This window comes from Mustela erminea, chromosome 1 (assembly GCF_009829155.1).
Source record: "Mustela erminea isolate mMusErm1 chromosome 1, mMusErm1.Pri, whole genome shotgun sequence".
Lineage (NCBI taxonomy): Eukaryota > Metazoa > Chordata > Mammalia > Carnivora > Mustelidae > Mustela > Mustela erminea.
The window spans coordinates 139402361-139420002 of NC_045614.1; the positions used below are offsets into that span (position 1 = coordinate 139402361).

Below are 17642 nucleotides of genomic sequence, written 5' to 3' on the forward strand. Positions count from 1 at the left end.
TCAGCATTTCAGAAAAGAAATGGATTACTCTGAGATTGAAATATTTTGAATATAAAAGTAAGACAAGGGGCGCCTGGGTGGCTCAATGGGTTAAGCCTCTGCCTTCGGCTCAGGTCATGATCTCAGGGCCCTGAGACTGAGCCCCGCACTGCCTGCCTCTCTGCCTACTTGTGATTTCTGTCTGTCAAATAAATAAATAAAATCTTAAAACAAAACAAACAGCAGAATATAGGAAGCAGTTCTGTGGAGATTAAGGATCACACTCAAACTTGGCAGGGATTAAGAAAGTTTAAAAAGAAAAAAATCAATAAATAAATTTCTGACAGAACTGTCCTGCTAAACTAGTCATCATGGTTTCACTTCCTGCTCTTACAACCTGTATAACTCTCTCTGCCCGGTTTGGTTAATTGTTATTCACAAGGATTAATATTTCTCTTAAAAAAAAAAAAAAGAGCTCTTTCTGATCTTGCTGGATTCCTAAAGTGAAATATGCACATGGGTATCTGGTTTATCAGCATTTCTACAAATTCTGTTTTTCCACACATTTAATTCATATGCACATAAATATATGTAGATCATTTTTAAAATGTTGTATCTGGAAGAAGATTGAAAAAAATTTTTATAACATCCCAGTTAACTCTGGATAATGATGGAGTAAATATCTATAACTTAATTTATCCAAAAATATCTTGCATCCCAATACCTGCTTTAATTAAATATTTGCTTATTTTGTTTTTGAGTATTCAATATATAATCAACATAACAACTGCTTTGCTGATATCTTAATTCACCTCCTTTTTATTTTTTAAGCAGAAGAATGTTTTGAAACTCAAATATTGTACTACTGTTATCTAGGAAATTCTGGAGGAGGTGGTCCTTGCCTTCCCTCTGGAAGAAACTTACCTATTACCGTTATGAATTCAAGGAACTGTGAGCTTTGTAATATTCCTCACAATATTATCTGTAAGCTGCAGAGTCCTTTGAAAAACAAATTCTCTTACCAAACGCCCTGCTCCAAGGCAAAGTTTATGAGCTATAATTCTTACTTCAGTTGGAGAAAAGCTATCAATTCCATAGAGGCATTAACAAGATGTCTTTTGGTCCCCACAAAGTGTCTTTGTTTGATGTAAATTTCTAGACCAGACACCCATGATATTAAAAAAACTATATTCAAGAGCCAGGTTTTTTATCCATCATTTTAGGTTACTTGGGCCCTCTGCTATACACTTGTCATACCAAAGTCTTATGAAATGTTTGAAGGAAGGTACTTATAGTTTTGGTGGTAACGGGTATTCTAATTCCTGCTAAATGGTGTCTTACAGTATGACATTTCATATCCCATGCTAGGACCATACTACTAGAACCCAAATCCTCCATATTACCCCCAGAGCATCAGACAGCAGCTGTAGGAGCAACTTGAAAAGGAATGTTGAACCATATCACCATTGCAGCTTTGAAAGTCACATGTAACTCACAACTCTAGTTAGCCAGAACATTTGATGCTGTGGAATTATTGGGCTTACTGCTCACAGAGGCTGAAGTCAGTTGGATGCCCTTATCCATGGTGGGGACAACCCCACCAACAATTTCATCAATGCTCCTTCCTGCCCTCAACAAAACAAGGAAACACTTGGGAGCAAATATATAACCCAACAAACTATAGCTGGATGCCAAGATTGCAAATATTTCCACAGCTACTTTGAACTTGCCTTTGGTGATCAAGTAAGCAGGGACAAAAGAGATCCAGACAATGAAAAAGACCAGCATTCCAAATGTGATGCATTTTCCTTCATAGTAGTTATCCAGCAATTGGCAAGCAACAAAGGTTGTTAGAAAGCATAGCAAGGCCAGGAAGACATCGATTCCAACCATAGAACACAAAAACTCTAGAGCACCTTCATTACATTCCGTGTTCTTGTACAATCTTAGAGGCTCCAATACTATGTAGGCTGTGCATATGCCAATCTCAACTGGAACAGAGATCAGTACAATGATTTCTAGATAAAGGTACTGGATGGATTTTGGATTGGGTTGGGTTTTGGATTTAGAAATTCTGTAAGCTAGATCGAGCCCCATATCGGGCTCTCTGCTCAGCGGGGAGCCGTCTTCCCCCAATCTCTTTCTCTGCCTGCCTCTCTGCCTACTTGTGATCTCTGTCTGTAAATTTAAAAAACAATAATAATAGAAATTCTGTAAGCTAAAAACAGTGAAATAGTCTTTCCAAGAATGCAAGACTGGCAAAGAGAAAAATTCATTGTCAAAGTGACTTGGTAGGTCACACAGAACCTGTTGTATGGCTTGCCAATGAAAAGCATGGAAGACAGCAGTACGATGACAAGAGAAAACTGTATGAGAAAGCTCAGCTCCCAGTCATTGGCGTTCATGAGTAGAGTATGCCTGTATATCATGTACACAATTGTGACTGCAAAGACCACAAGGACCCCAAAGACAGAATAGCAAGCATGAATCCCAGGGTCTCAACGTAAGCAAGGAATTCCACCTCTTTAAGCACACACTCGCTCTTTTGTGCATTTGACCAATAGTCAAAAACAACCACGTTGTTCACACTCCCTTTTGACCTAATGAACAAAGAACAGAGGACTGACTGCAGGAAAATCAATTGTCCCCTTCAACTGCGAATAGCTCAGAGCAGCCAAAGACCTAGAGTAGGAATCATTGAGATTCCTTTATACAGAATATATATCAAAAGAAAAAAGAAAAAGCAGCAATACAACGGTCTTAGAGTGTTCAACTGATACTATGGACTGAGAATTATTTTCAGTTTTGGGAATTCGGTCTGCCTTCTTGGTTTCCCCCTATCCTGTATGGCCTTTTCCAGTAAGATGCCTCTTTCTTTTCCAATTATCCAATTGAGAAGGGAGGTCTGTATCCTCATAAACCAGGGAACAATCCACAGATGGTTTCCCATGTATGAGAAAATTAAAGCTACTAAGGTGAAACAATCAAGAGGATTGTGATAAGGTTGATTAAAATACAATTTTTTTAAAAGATTTGTATTTATTTGAGAGTGAAAGAGAGAGAGTATGTGAGAGAGAGATCACAGAGGGGTAGGGGGAGAAGCAAACTCCCTGCTGAGTAGGGAGCCTGATGCAGGGCTTCCATCCCAGGACCCTGGGATCATGACCTGGGCAGAAGACAGATACTTAACTGACTGAGCCAGCCAAGCACCCAAATTACAAATGTTTTCAACATTCCTTTCAACATTACTGCCACCTACTGAGGGGAATTTTGTCTTTGCTCCCTGGGCTTTCTCCTCCCCAACCTCCAGATGCAGATTCCAGAGAATAGTGAGAAAAGGACTGAGAATAAGAAGGGAAACAAAAATAACAACCATGTTGACTAAAATTGAGAAAAATTTGGGAGCCTTCAGATGGTCAGAGTCTCCAAAGGAGAATATTACAACATAAGAAAAAGTGATTTGAGATGTATTCATGGTAAATTACCAAGTGGATCTCTTTAATGTTCTCTGAAAGGTGCAGGTAAAAATTGGAATTCCCTTTCAATCACTTCTGACTGCCAGACTGGACTTCTCTTGACATAACTCAGTGCAGAGACTGGGTCACGTGGGGTTCAGGGAGGTGTTCAGATTACCTATTTTCCATTTGGGGAAAATTCTCCTTGAAATAAATTGTTATTGAGGGCTTTTAGGTAAAGGACAAGGACAACTTGAATGATCTTGAAAGATAGAGAAAAGCAGAGATAAAAATGCACCTGATCCAACATGCTTCAAAAGGCTAAGCAAACCAAAACCTACTAAAATCCTGGTCATGAAGAGCAACAATCCAGCAAGTTGTGGAGAAGAAGTCATAGAGTAGTTGTTATGGAATTCATCTGTAAAATGCATCCTACAAACCTGAAGTAATTAAGGCCTTAAGTCCATTGTCTTTAGGGGTAGAATTCTTGATCTTATAATTTCAAATGAGAGATAATACAGTAGAACATAGAACTGTAATTCACTTATTTTTCTAATTATTCACTAGTTTTTATATAACTAATGCATAATCTGTTTTAGAAATTTAGAACGTTTTATGAATCCATTTATTCCCATTTCACATTTCATTTTTTTTTAAGATTTTATTTATTTATTTGACAGACAGAGATCATCACAAGTGGGCAGAGAGGCAGACAGAGAGAGAGGAGGAAGCAGGCTCCCCGCTGAGCAGAGAGCCCGATGCGGGGCTCGATCCCAGAACCCTGGGATCATGACCCAAGCCGAAGGCAGAGGCTTTAACCCACTGAGCCACCCAGGCGCCCCATCACATTTCATTTTTAAAAAATTTTTCTCTTAAATTCACAGATGCAAATCCTTTTCCAAACTATAGCAGCTTTAGAACTAAAACCTAGTATTATGTTTTTTTCACACTGCACAGAATGCTTAACAGTATGATGGATTATAATGATTTTTGTTATAAGTTGTTCACACTTATTTATAAAGATGGCTTTCAAAGCCCTTTTCACCAGACCATGCTTATTCTAATTGCATTCAAATACCAATGGAAAATACGACCATCTCTACCTGGTTCTCATGACACGTGGCCATCAGCACATGGGATGTCAAAGCAACATATCAGTTCCTCTGACGAATTCCCTCCTGGGTCCCAGGATAACATAGATCAGTACACACCAAATGGGGAAGCTAGCAAAGACAAAAACAATGCATATAACAAAGTCTTTGTCTCCACAAAAAATAAAAAAGAAAGAAAGAAAAAAGAAGGCTGAGAGAGTTCACATCTGGATTTCGATGGGTTTTGTGATATCTAGGAAACCCAGTGTAGTTGGACAAAGATAACAAAGAGAATGAATGACACCTGGAGAGCTTAAAGAGGAATTTTGCTGAAAATCAGTCTTGATTCTAGAAATTCAGAGCTCATCTTCAAGTTAAGTCTTTCTAATTTGGGAGCCTCAGACCAGCCTCCATGCCCATGATTCTCTGGGCATGATACATGATAAACAGAATTTGACAAATCTGTTTCTACTTGTGGGGGACCAGTGACCCCAAGAGTTGTCTTGAGAGCCTAAAAAAGATTTTTTCTCACAAGATCATCCCAACATAGTCTGAAAGTCAAAGATGTGTCATAAAGGGTCAACAGAAAAGAAAAATAAAAGATCTTTTCCATGGGAAAAATTGAAAGGACAAAAAGGAAATGTGGACAAGGCATAACACTGGAATACTTTCTCACAAAAAAAGAGTTTTGAGAGCTCAATGGTAAAAAAAAAAAAAAAAAGTCTCCCTTTACATTCTACAGGATGTGCACTTTGGAACCCAGCACAAATGCAGTGTCTTTTAATAAGTTTATATCTTAATGGAAATGAAGAGCTTCCTATTTAAAGAAGAGATAAAATGTAGTTTCCATTAAGGAAATATTTATTTTGGAAAGTGAATAATCACATTTATATTTGTTTTAGAAATCAGAATTTTCCTATATTGAGTTTTATAGGTTAAATCCGAATTACAAAACAATGAAAAATATTAGAAATCTCTGAGATTAGTTATGAAATGTAATATTACTGAAGTGTGTTTTTGTATTGCTTCACACAGTAAATAGGCTTCTTATAAGGTGTGTGCACGACCACAGAATGAACTGGATTTCCTTTCTCCTGACCCAGTCTTCTGAAAAGAGCTCTCCATATATCCTTCTTTGAAAATCATCATAAACAATGAGCTGATGCCTCTTTGTTCCATTTCCCGGTACCCCTTTCCTTCTCAATGCCAGTAATCTAGTTTCTAACTCACTCACCTCACTAAAATGTTTCCTGCCATGTCGGCTAGCTTTTTGTCTAGCTACATTCTCTTTTGTATTTCTTCAATATTTGGTACTCTTTTTTTTTTTAAGATTTTATTTATTTATTTAACAGAGAGGAGAGAGAGAGAGAGAGAGAGATCACAAGTAGGCAGAGAGGCAGGCAGGGAGAGAGGGGGAGAAAGCAGGCTCCCTGCTGAGCAGAGAGCTTGATGCGGGGCTTGATCCCAGGACCCTGGAATCATGACCTGAGCTGAAGGCAGAGGTTTAACCCACCGAGCCACCCAGGCACCCCAATATTTGGTATTCTTGATCGACCCCTTCTTAAAATGCAGGCTCCCTTGTCTTCCATTGGGTCTTTTATTTATTTTATTGTTTCTACATCTTCCACCTTCCTCCCCACTGTGGGCATTTTCTTAGGTTTGGTCCTTAATCTTCTGTTTTTATCTCTTGATATAAAGTAGCTCATTCACTCTTTGTTTTTGACCAGCATCAGTGTTAAGAACTCCCAAATCTTGATCTCTACCATCCTGTCCCACCTCCTCTAATTCCATATTCTAAACTTCCAGTATGTCCCTACTTTGAGTTACCACCATCATCTCAAATTCAACATGTCCAAAGCTATCCTTATTAAGCCGATTCCTTCTCCCAAATCCCCATTTCTGTCACCGACTCCTCCATTCTCATCCATAACCTCCAACCTTATCTTGTATTACTTGCTTATATATTCCTCTCCTTCACTAAGGCCCATCTGCTCACCAACCTCCAGACTCGGTTTGCCATCACAAATTAAATCATGCCTTATACTGCCCACTAATTATTTGAGGCAGGACACTTCCAAGTCCAGTCTTTCAACAAATCCACTGGCCTTTTATTGTAAGATATCCAGAATCTGACTATTATGTGCCACTTCCAACACATCTATTTTGGTTCAAGCACCCAAATTATTTTGGATTATTTTATTGGTCTTCTAATTGGTTTCCCTTTTTCTACTCTTGTTCCCCACCCCAGCTTCAGTTTATTTGCAGCATGGCAGACAAATGATCCTTTAAAGATTTTATTCATTCATTTATTCATTCATTCGCTCCTTCATTCATAGAGAAAGAGATAGCCAGAGGAGTAGCAGAGGCAGAGGGAGAGAGGAGAATCTCAAGCAGATTCCAAGCTGAGTGCAGAGCCTAGTGCAGGGCTCAATTTCATGACCTTGAGATCATGACCTGAGCCAAAATCAAGAGTATGTCACTTAACCAACTGAGCCACCCTGGCTCCCTAAGAGATGATCCTTTAAATCCTAAATCAGACCATTACTCTCTTCCCTCAAGACTCTTCCATGGCTCCCCTTTTCACTCAGTGTAAAAGCGTTTAAGTCCTTAAATAGCCAGTGAGGCCCATGTGATCTACCCTCTCTCACCTCTCTTCGCTCCTCTCCCATCACTCTCCTACTCCCTCACACTGTCTAGCCACACTGACCTCTTTGCTGTTCCTCCACAAGGCCAAGCAGGTCCCTGCCTCAGGACTCAGAAACCACCAGTCCCTCTGCGTGGAATGTTCCTCCCCCAGATGATGCAAGGATTCACTTCCCTTTTTGTTCAAACATCACCCCAGTGAGGCCTTTCCTGATCACATTATGTGAAGTTACAACTCCCCCCATCACTCCCTATTTCAGGCTCTACTACCTTTTTCCTTCCAGCACTATCACCCTTTAAGATAACATAATTTGTCTATTTGTCTTGTATATTGTCCATTTCTTCCCACTGAAATGTTAGCTCAATTAGTCATGGATTTGTTCTGTTTTGTATAGTGACATATCCCCATTTCCTAGGAGAGTATCTAGCATCTATAATATTGTGCTCAATAAATATTGGCCCAATTAATTAACTAATTACACTGTAAGTGCTCTGAAGCAGAGTTTTGGGGTGTGTGTGTGTGTGTGTTATTTCTTTCCCTTTATTTTATAGATTGTGAAATAACAGGTTGGTTCCAAAGAATCCTCCAAAGCTGGTTGATTTTGGAAGGAGGAGAATATCATTACAAACTTATGAATTTAAAAATATATTTTCTTTTATTGCATTTATTTTCCTTATTGATGCTCAAATTGTCCATATTTGGACCAGGGAAAACTTCTGCTTGGCTCCTGCATTCTTTTTTTTTTTTTAAGTATAGTTGACAAACAATATGACATTAGTTTCAGATGTACAATATAGTGATTCCACAAGTCTATATGTTACCCTATGCCTGCCACAAGTGAAGCCACCATCTGTCACCATACAACACTATTACAGACCATTGACTAGATTCCCTATGCTGGACCTTTCAGCCCATGATTTATTCATTCCACAGCTGGAAGCCTGTACCTCCCATTCCTCTTCACCCATTTTGTCCATTTTCACACCCCCATTCCCTCTGGCAACCGTCAGTTTGTTCTATCTTGAGGGTTCATTTCTGCTGTTTGTTTGTTTTTTTTTTTTTTTAGATTCTACATACAAGTAAAATCATACAGTATTTGTCTTTCTCTCTCTGACTTATTTCATCCAGCATAATACTCTCTAGGTCCATTTATGTGGTTGTAAATGGCAAGATGTCATTCTTTTTTATGGCTGAGTAATACCCCATTATTTACATAAATACATCAGTATTCTTTATTCTTTCATCTGTGGATGGACACCTGAGTTGCTTCCATATCTTGGCTATTGTAAATAATGTTGCAATAAAAAAAAATTAAAAATAATGTTGCAATAAACATACAGGAGCATACATCTTTATAAACTAGTGTTTTTGTTTTCTTTAGGTAAATACCAAGTAGTTGAATTATTGGGTCATATGGCATTTCTATTTTTAATTTTTTAAAGAAATTCCATACTGCTTTCCGCAGTGGCTGCACCAATTTACTTTCTCACCAACAGTGCACGAGGATTCTTTTTTCTCGACAGCCTCACCAACATTTGTTATTACTTATCCTTTTGATTCTAGCCATTCTGACAGGTGTGAGGTGATATTTCATTGAGGTTTTCACTTGCATTTCCATGATGAGTGATGTTCAGCATCTTTTCATGTGTTTGTTTGCCATCTGTATATCTTTTTTGAAAAAAGAATGTCTATTTAGGTCCTTGGCCCATTTTTCAGTTGGGCCATGTAAGTGTGGATTTATTTCTGGGCTCTCCATTCTCTTCCACTGAATCTTTGTGTCTGTTTTTGTGCCAATACCATACTGTTTTGATTTCTACAGCTCTGTAGTGTATCTTAAAATCTGGAATTGTAATACCTCCAGCTTTATTCTTCTTTCTCAAGAATTCTATCTATCTATCTAGGGTCTTTTGTGGTTGCATATAAATTTTTACATTACTTGTTTTAGTTTAAGAAAAACGCTGCTGGTACTTTGTAGGGATTGCTTTGAATTTTTCCATTTGTTTGCATTGTCTTCAACTTTTTTCAACAATGTTTTATAGTTTTCAGAGTACAGGCCTTTTACCTCCTTGGTTAAGTTTATTCCTAGATATTTAATTTTCTTTGGTGCACTTGTAAATGGGACTGTCTTCTCTTTCTCTATCTGCTATGTTCTGCTAATTCTCTTTTTGCTACTTTCTGATTAACATATAGAAACACAACCAATGTTTGTGTATTAATTTTGTATCCTGAAACTTTATCAAATTCTTTATTAGTTCTAATAGTTTTTTTGGTAGTCCTCAGGGCTTTCTGTAATTAGTATTATAGCATCTGCAAATGGTAACAGTGGATCTTGCCAGTGTGGATGACATTTATTTCTTTGTCTTTTCTAATTGTTGTGTCTAGAATTTCCATACTATGTTGCATAAAAGCGGTGAGAGTGGACATCCTTGTCTTGTTTCTGATCTTGGAGGAAAAGCTCTCAGTTATTTACCATGGAGTATGATGTTTACTGTGGGTTTTTCATATAAAGCCTTTATTATATTGAGGAATGTTCCCTCTAAACCCACTTTGTTGAGAGCTTTTATCACAATGAATGTTGAATTTTGTCCAATACTATTGGATCCACTGAGATGATCATATGATTTTTATCCTTCATTTTGTTGTTGTGGTATATCATGTTGACTGATTTGGGAGTACTGAACCATTCTTGCATCCCCAGAATAAATTCTACTTGATTGTAGTGAATGATCCTTTTAATGTATTGTCAACTCTGGTTTGCTAATATTTTGTTGATTTTTGCAAGCGATCTCTTCACCTAATCTCGTTTTTAAAAATTCTTATTTTCTTCTTTCTGTTCTGCTTGGGTACTCTCTATTATCCTGTCTTCCAAATGTCTGATCTGTCTCCTGCATCTGCTAATCTGCTATTGATTTTCATTTCAGTTATTGTACTCAATTCTGATTTTTTTTTTTTTTTTTTTACATTTTCTATCTCTTTGTTGAAGCTCTCACTGAGTTCTTCCACTTTTCCCCCTGGTTCCATGAGCATCCTCATGATTACTTTAAACTCTTCGTCGGATATATCGCTTATCTCCCTATCATGTAGTTCTTTTTCTGAGGTTTTCTCTTATTCTTTCATTTGGAGCATATTCCTATCTCTCCATTTTGCTTGACTTTCTATGTTTGTTTCTATAAATTAGATGGAACAATGACTTCTCCTGCATTTGAAGGAATGGTCTTACAATGGTTGCCACCGGTGTAGACTGTGCCTGGTGACCTTGGTTTGTGGGCTGGAGCTGTGTGAGCTGGGGGTTCCAAGACATTCTGTGCCAGAACTGCCCTGGTAAAATGGCCATAGCTGAAATGGACATAGGCTGGGATGGCCCTGTGGCTCTCCATAGAGAGGGAGACACCTTAAGTTAAAGTGAATGCAAGGTGGGAGGCCACTGAGCTCTCTGCACAGCTGTTGCCCTGGCAGGACAGCTGAAGTTGGACTAGGTATAAACCAGGGTGCCCTGGGGTGCTTGGCGCAGGTGTTTCCCTGGTGGGGTAGCTGGAACCAACATGGGGTGTGGGCTGGGAGGTCCCAGGTTGCTCCATGCAGGGGGTGCCTTGTGGAGTGACTAGAACTGAGGCAAGTACATGCCAAGTGTTCCCAAGGTGCTCTGCATAGGGGGCATTTTGGTAGGAGAGCTGGAGCTAAGGCAGGCATAGCCAGGGAGTCCCAGAGCACTTTGTACTAGGGGTGTCCTTGCAAGCCATCTGGAGCTGACATTGCATGGCCAGCATCCTGGTTCCTGCTGGTCCTTTTATTCTGAGATCCACGCTGAAGATTAAATTGTCAGCTGGAGCTGTGGTGGGCACTGACAAGGGATGGTCCGGTGTACACTGCCCTGTGAACTCCTTGGGGGGATGGCTGGAGCTAGTTTGGGCTCTAGGCACCCAGGAAACGCTGAGACAGCAGGCCAGTAGGGTGCACAGACCCTTTTCCCATCCACTCTCAAGGTGGAGGAGAAACATAAACCCAGGCACTCACTCACCCCCTCCAACCCAGAGAATGTCCCAACAGCTCCCTCCCTGTTTGACAAGGTCCAAGGGCTAGTCCCTTATTCGATTTGCTCTTTTAAATCTGAGCCTTTCTTTCTGTGCCTCGGGGCAGACAAATCTGTTCAAGGTCATCTCAGATAATATTTTTTCTCTGCCCCCTGCAGTTCCCAGGTCAGGGAGTGGGGGTTCCTTTTTTACCATGTCTCCATTTCTCTTATTATTCTCAGAGAGATCTCTCTATTTTTGTTGTGCATAAGCTGTTCTGTTCTTCAGGAGGAAACGCTCTATGAACAGGTGTAGATTTGGTGTGTCCATGAAAAGGTGAGTTCGGGTCTTCCTATGTCACCATCTTGGACTGGAATTCAGGGCAGTGGTTTTTTGCAGGACTTAACAACAGTTGGGCTCATAGTAGATGTTTAGTAAATTTGTATCTAATTCATTTGAGCCGATTTCATTATACAAATATATCCCCAATTTTAATAAAGAAGATAAATAAAATTATTATGCTCTAATGAAACATTAAAATGCAAATCTACTATGATACTTTACTATTCTTCCATCAATTTTTGGTAGAACAAGCATTCTATGAACCTTGTCTATATAAGCAATAACATCTCTCTCTCTTTTTTCATGCAAAATATTATATTGAATACCTACTATGTGCCTAGCAGTAGGAATACAAAGTGAAAAGTCTCAGGCCCCAGTCAGGGAGAGAGTTCTAGACCACAGAAGATAGTTTATACTCTAGGCCTAGGGCAGCTCTGTCTTTCTTCAATGATAGAAGCCTTATGTATCCATTATAGTGCTCCTGGCCACAGGTGGCTGTGGAAAGCTTGAAATGTGGCCAGTACTACTAAGGAACTGACTTTTTAATTTTATTTAATTTTAATTAATTTACATTTTAAAGGCTACATGTGAATAGGGGCTACCAATTGGGTCAAAGAAATAAAATGCAGAAGAGAGCTGTGCCTCTACAGTGGCAAAGACGGTAGCTTGTACATTTATATCCTATCATAGTGTGTCTGAGTGCTGCCTAAGGATGGGGCAGGAAAGGGAGGAACCGGAGTGTCTGTATGTATGCTTTTGTGAGTATGCATGAATTTATATAAGTTTACTGCTGCCCATAGAAAGCAGAGAGTAAAAATAAATAAATAAATAAAGAGAGAGATATGAAACGAGAGATTAAAAAAAGATCTTCAAGGTGTCTGGCACAGCATAGGAGCTCAGCAATCTTAATTTTCTTGTCATTTATTCTTAGATCTTTTTCCAGCAGGATTTGGAAGACTGTTTTGTGATCTCAGATCTCAGGTCTGAAGGGCCACCCAGGAAGAGAAAAGATACATGAATAAAAATCAAAATGAAAAGACCCCTGCCCCCAAAAAAGTCTGGGACAGCAAAGAAAACCTCTGGCTGCACCTATGCCCACATTCAGCATCCTGGCTCTTGCTGGTCCCTTCATTCTGAGATCCACACTGAAGATTAAATTGCCAGAGCTTTTCCACCCTCCCTATCATTTTACTGTGACCTGTAATAACCAATGAACTAGAGTATCAAAGGCCCTTGAGTTCTACTCTCCTAGAACTAATATCTCATTAAGGGTAAAAAGTTCAGCTGTCTGGGAAGTAATGGGGTTCCTTTATGACTTCTGGTAAGTGATGAGGTTTCCCCTCAACTTCCTCCAATTCTTCTCCAGGTGTTAACCAGGGGACCCAGTCTCTAGCTCACCAGCCACTTCTCAGTCCTGCATATCAAAGCCCTCCTGTTGCTATAGAAGGAGAAGGAATAAAAATTATAATAATAAATAAGATAAGTAACAATAATTCTCTCTCAATAAATATTAATAAGGAAAATAATAGTTTTTGTGTGTGTGTAGGTTAAGTAGTTTACATCCAAAGAGGATGTATTTAATCCTTAAACCTTAATTCTCCTACCTCTCAGAAAATCTTGAAAACAGTATTTTGGAAAGAATTTTGAAACTTATGAAACATCCTTCTCTCCTACAAAAGATTTCTTGAATGATACATCAAAGCTTGTGGACATCTATGTGCACCCACACATATACTATACCTGTCGCTAGTGTTCCCTACTCCGAATTATATTATGAATTTGTAAATTCTCTCTATCATTCTTTGCCCCTGAGAACACATAAGACAAGTGGAGGAAGAAATGAAGTCCCTCTAGAATTACCATCAGAAAGGGAAAGAAGGACTTCTGGGTTGCCTCAGGATAATGGCAGCTGCTAAACAGCAAATCTCTCCACACATCCTCTCAAAAAGACCATGCAAATTTAAAAAATGAAAAAAGTAAATAAAACCACACTTGGCCCACAATTTTAGCATCATAAAGAACCTGAGAATACGATGAATTTCAAAGTACTTGTATGCAGAGAAATAGCCATTAAATTACAGCAAGGCCATCTCTGGAGTTCCTCCCTCATCCCTGGGTATGTAGAAAATGGACAGAAACTTGGCAAAACATGCAGGAAAGAGTAAGGGGGTACTGAGAACCAAAGGCTGATGGAGAGCTGGCAAATCATTCCTAGAAAGAAAATGTCCCACCCTGTGTTAAAACAGGTCCCAAACCATGGAGAGACAGCACCACCTCTAGGGAAATGTCTTGAAAGTGGGACTCCAGGGGCCAGTCTCAGGACAGCACACTTTCACTGGGACTAGATGGTATATGGAGAGAGAGAAGTATCTTTTTGAGATGTGGTAGAATGGGAAAGAAGAGGGAAAAGTTAAGAATCTTGCAGAGGGACACCTGGGTGTCTCAGTGGGTTAAGCCTCTGCCTTCAGCTCAGGTCCTGATCCCAGGATCCTGGGATAGAGCCCTGCATCAGGGTCTCTGCTCAGTGGGGAGCCTGCTTCCTTTCCTCTCTCTCTGCCTGCCTCTCTGCCTACTTGTGATCTCTTTCTGTCAAATAAATACATAAAATCTTAAAAAAAAAAAAAATCCTGCAGAAACAAGAGTGAACCACAAAACCAAATGACTCATTAAGCTTTCTTAAATGAACTACTACTTTTCACTCTACTAAAAGAAGAAGGCAGTCTTGAAATAGGGGTTTGTAAAACACCAGAAACTCTCATCCCTGTCTATGAACAAAAATATTATGGTGTAAGTGCCTTCTGTAAGTTTCCTACAAGAAGAAAACAGAAAATGAAAATCAAAACATTGCTGCAGATCCCATCAACACACACACATACAACAACCATTATGCGGAAAAATAATGTAACATAGCATTTAAAAATATATATATTTCAGGGGCACCTGGGTGGCTCAGTGGTTAAACATCTGCCTTTGGCTCAGGTCATGATCTCAAGGTCCTGGGATTGAGCCCCATGTCAGGCTCCTTGCATGGTGGGAAGCCTGTTTTTCCCTCTCTCACTCCCCCTGCTTGTGTTCCCTCTCTTGCTGTCTCTTTCTCTATCAAATAAATAAATAAAATCTTTTAAAAAAAAAATTCCAGCATGACAATTAAGTACTCTCAGAAAAACACTAGGAGATATGCAAAAATACATGAGCCAGGCATTTAAAAATTAAAGAATAAATAGAAAACTGGAAAAACCAGAAAACTTTATTTTACTCAGGTAAGAAACTAAAGAAAAAATAAAGCCATTTCAGAAATTAAGAAAAAGTTAAAAGGCATTCAAAAACAAATACATTTGAATGAAAATTTAATAAGAAGCATTGAATAAAATCAGGAAAACAATGAAAAGAATAAGAATAAAATAAAGAAAAAGCCAAAAATGATCAGAGAGTAAGTAGATAAAACAGAAGACAGATAAAAGAAGTCAAACCCTTTGACTGGAGTACTTTAAGAAGAAAAACAAAATGATAAAACTAATATTTAAAACTATAGTCCAAGAAAAATACCAAAACATCTCCAAAACAAAATACCTGAATCTGTATCTAGAAAAATATGTACTATATTGAAAAAATTGACTTGGAATAGCCAACTCCAGATGTCTGATATTCTATAGTGCCTGAAATACAGGTTTGTGTATATAAACAAATTTTTTGAGTATATAAACAAAATAAGATATCAAAGTGACTAAACTTTGATGATTTGGTATTCTGAAATATTGTCACATTCTTTTTCATCATGAGTTCAAATTTAGAGTTTGTGAATATATATTCTCCAACCTTCACAAAGGCAATCTCTCCATTATCACCTAATTGCCAATTTCAAATATCATAGTACCCAGTCACATCTCCATTGTCATCAATTTCTATTCTCTCTCTATTATGGGTAATAAACTTAAGTGTCTTCAAATAGTACATTAGCTAGAAAATAAGAAGAAAAAAACAAGAGAATAAAAAAGCAATTTATAACTATTTGATTGCCTGGAGACAGGGTTTATGAAGAAAATAATCTCAAAACTCTTATTATGTGATTGAATTTTTTTTCCCTTTCCTCTATACCTTTGTTATCAAATACAACAACTTGTAGCCACATGTGACCATTGAAACTTGAAAGGTGGCTGGCCAAATCGAGATAAGCTATAAGTATAAAATACACCTGGATTGCAAAGACATTGTTTAAAAAATGTAAACCATCATTAATAATTTTATTTTATATTATCATGATTATGACATGTTAAAATGCCATCTCAGATCAAATAAAAAAACTATATTTAATTTCATCTGTTTCATTTTATTTTTAAATTTAGTTACCAGAAAATTTTAAATATTTATTTATTTATTTATTTGAGATACAGAACACAAGTAGGCAGAACGGCAGGCAGAGGGAGAGGGAGAGGGAGAAGCAGACTCCTCACTGAACAGGAAGCCTGATGGGGGACTCGATCCCAGGACCCTGGGATCATGACCTGAGTCAAAAGCAGAGGTTTTAACCCACTGAGCCTCCCAGGCACCCCTAGAAAACTTTAAATTACCTGTGTGGCTCATACATTTCTAACAAAAAGCATTGATTAGGGATAGTGGTGCCTAATATTTCCAAATACCTTCTTATCTAGGGAAGAAAGGATCTTCCTACTTACTTCCTAGAATTCTTCCATGTATAGGTACCAGTCTACCTCCCCATCATTCCCTTCCCTACACGTCAGGTGGTAGAGATATGAAGATCAACCAGATCCGTTCCCTACCTTGTAAAGCTCACAGTCCAGTGGAAAGGCTAAATGAATAAACAGAGTACTATATATAGTAAAATTCAATGTGCCACTATGTTGCTGTTGTGGAAGGAGTGTTGAAAAGACATGAGTGAGGGAGATAGCTAACTAATTGCCTTAGGAAAATTTAGGAGGTTTCCCCAGGAAGTAGCCATCTGGGTTGGTTTTAAAAAATTAGTAGGAATTTACTGACAAATAAAGGCGACAAGGAGATTCTAAGCCAAGGGAATAATATATGGTACAAGGGTCCCTCCACAAACCAGAGAAGCCAAACAACTTGGTGGATAGAGTCTGAATTATGATATCTGATGATCTGACATCATATTTTGGCTCTTTCAAATGTCATGACCTTGGGCTAGTCATATATCTGAGTAAGCACTAGTTTCCTGGTCTGTAAAACAAGGGTCATTATTCCTGTCCTATCTTTCATGGAAGATTAATATAACTTGAAGCCCTTAGTAAGTCAATATTCCAAGTGTTCTGAAAATCACCATCCATCCTGGAATACAGCCACTCCAGGTCACCTGCCCTTTTATCTCTCCTTCCTTTTACCATATGCAGAAGGATCGGGGGTGTCTGACTGTTGCAGAGCTCGCAGGTTATTGGAGAGGGGAAGCTCATGAGTGAGCTCTCAACTCGGGGTTACCTTGAACTGTAATCCATGGCACAGGCCGCTGCTCTGTGAGTGGGGTCACCACAGGATCCAGGGAGACCCCCTCCCGGAGGAGCTCAGGGATCTGTGGGGTTCGGAGACTCCAGGCAGAGCTGTGTGCCAGAGACAGAGACTCTTGGTCACAAGCTGGGTGAGTTCTGAGCGCAGCAGGAGGCCAGGGAGATGGGAGTGATTGAGCGCTTTTCTCTGAGGGCACACTGAGGGGTGGGGCCCTGAGCTCTCGGCTCCTCTGGGCTGGAGATTGGGAGGCTGACATTTTCATTCCCACCCTCCAGAACTCTACAGAAAGCAAGAGTTCAGGGAACAAAAGCTCCTGAAAATGAACCCGAGCGGATTACTTAGCCTGGCCCCTGGTAAAGGCAATGCAATTCTGCCTGGGGCAAAGACACTTGAGAATTACTACAACAGGCCCTTCCCCCAGAAGATCAGAGGAGAAATCCAATCAAGACCAAGTTTACTTACCAAGGAGAACAGCGGAATTCCAGAGGAGGAGAAAGCAAAGCATGGAAATCATGGATTTCTCACCATGAATCTTTAGTCTTGCAAAGTTAATTTTTTTTTATTTTATTATTTTTTTCTTCTGCTAAATTTTTTTTAATTTTTACCCTTTCCTCTTTTAACATTTTTTAAATAGTTTATCTTAATA

At 38.9% G+C, this 17642-nt stretch overlaps 1 pseudogene; it reads right to left on the minus strand.

The window, feature by feature from the left end:
* Positions 1-1479: 1479 nt before the first annotated feature.
* LOC116590959 overlaps positions 1480-17642 on the minus strand; it is a 39409-nt pseudogene continuing 23246 nt past the window's right edge.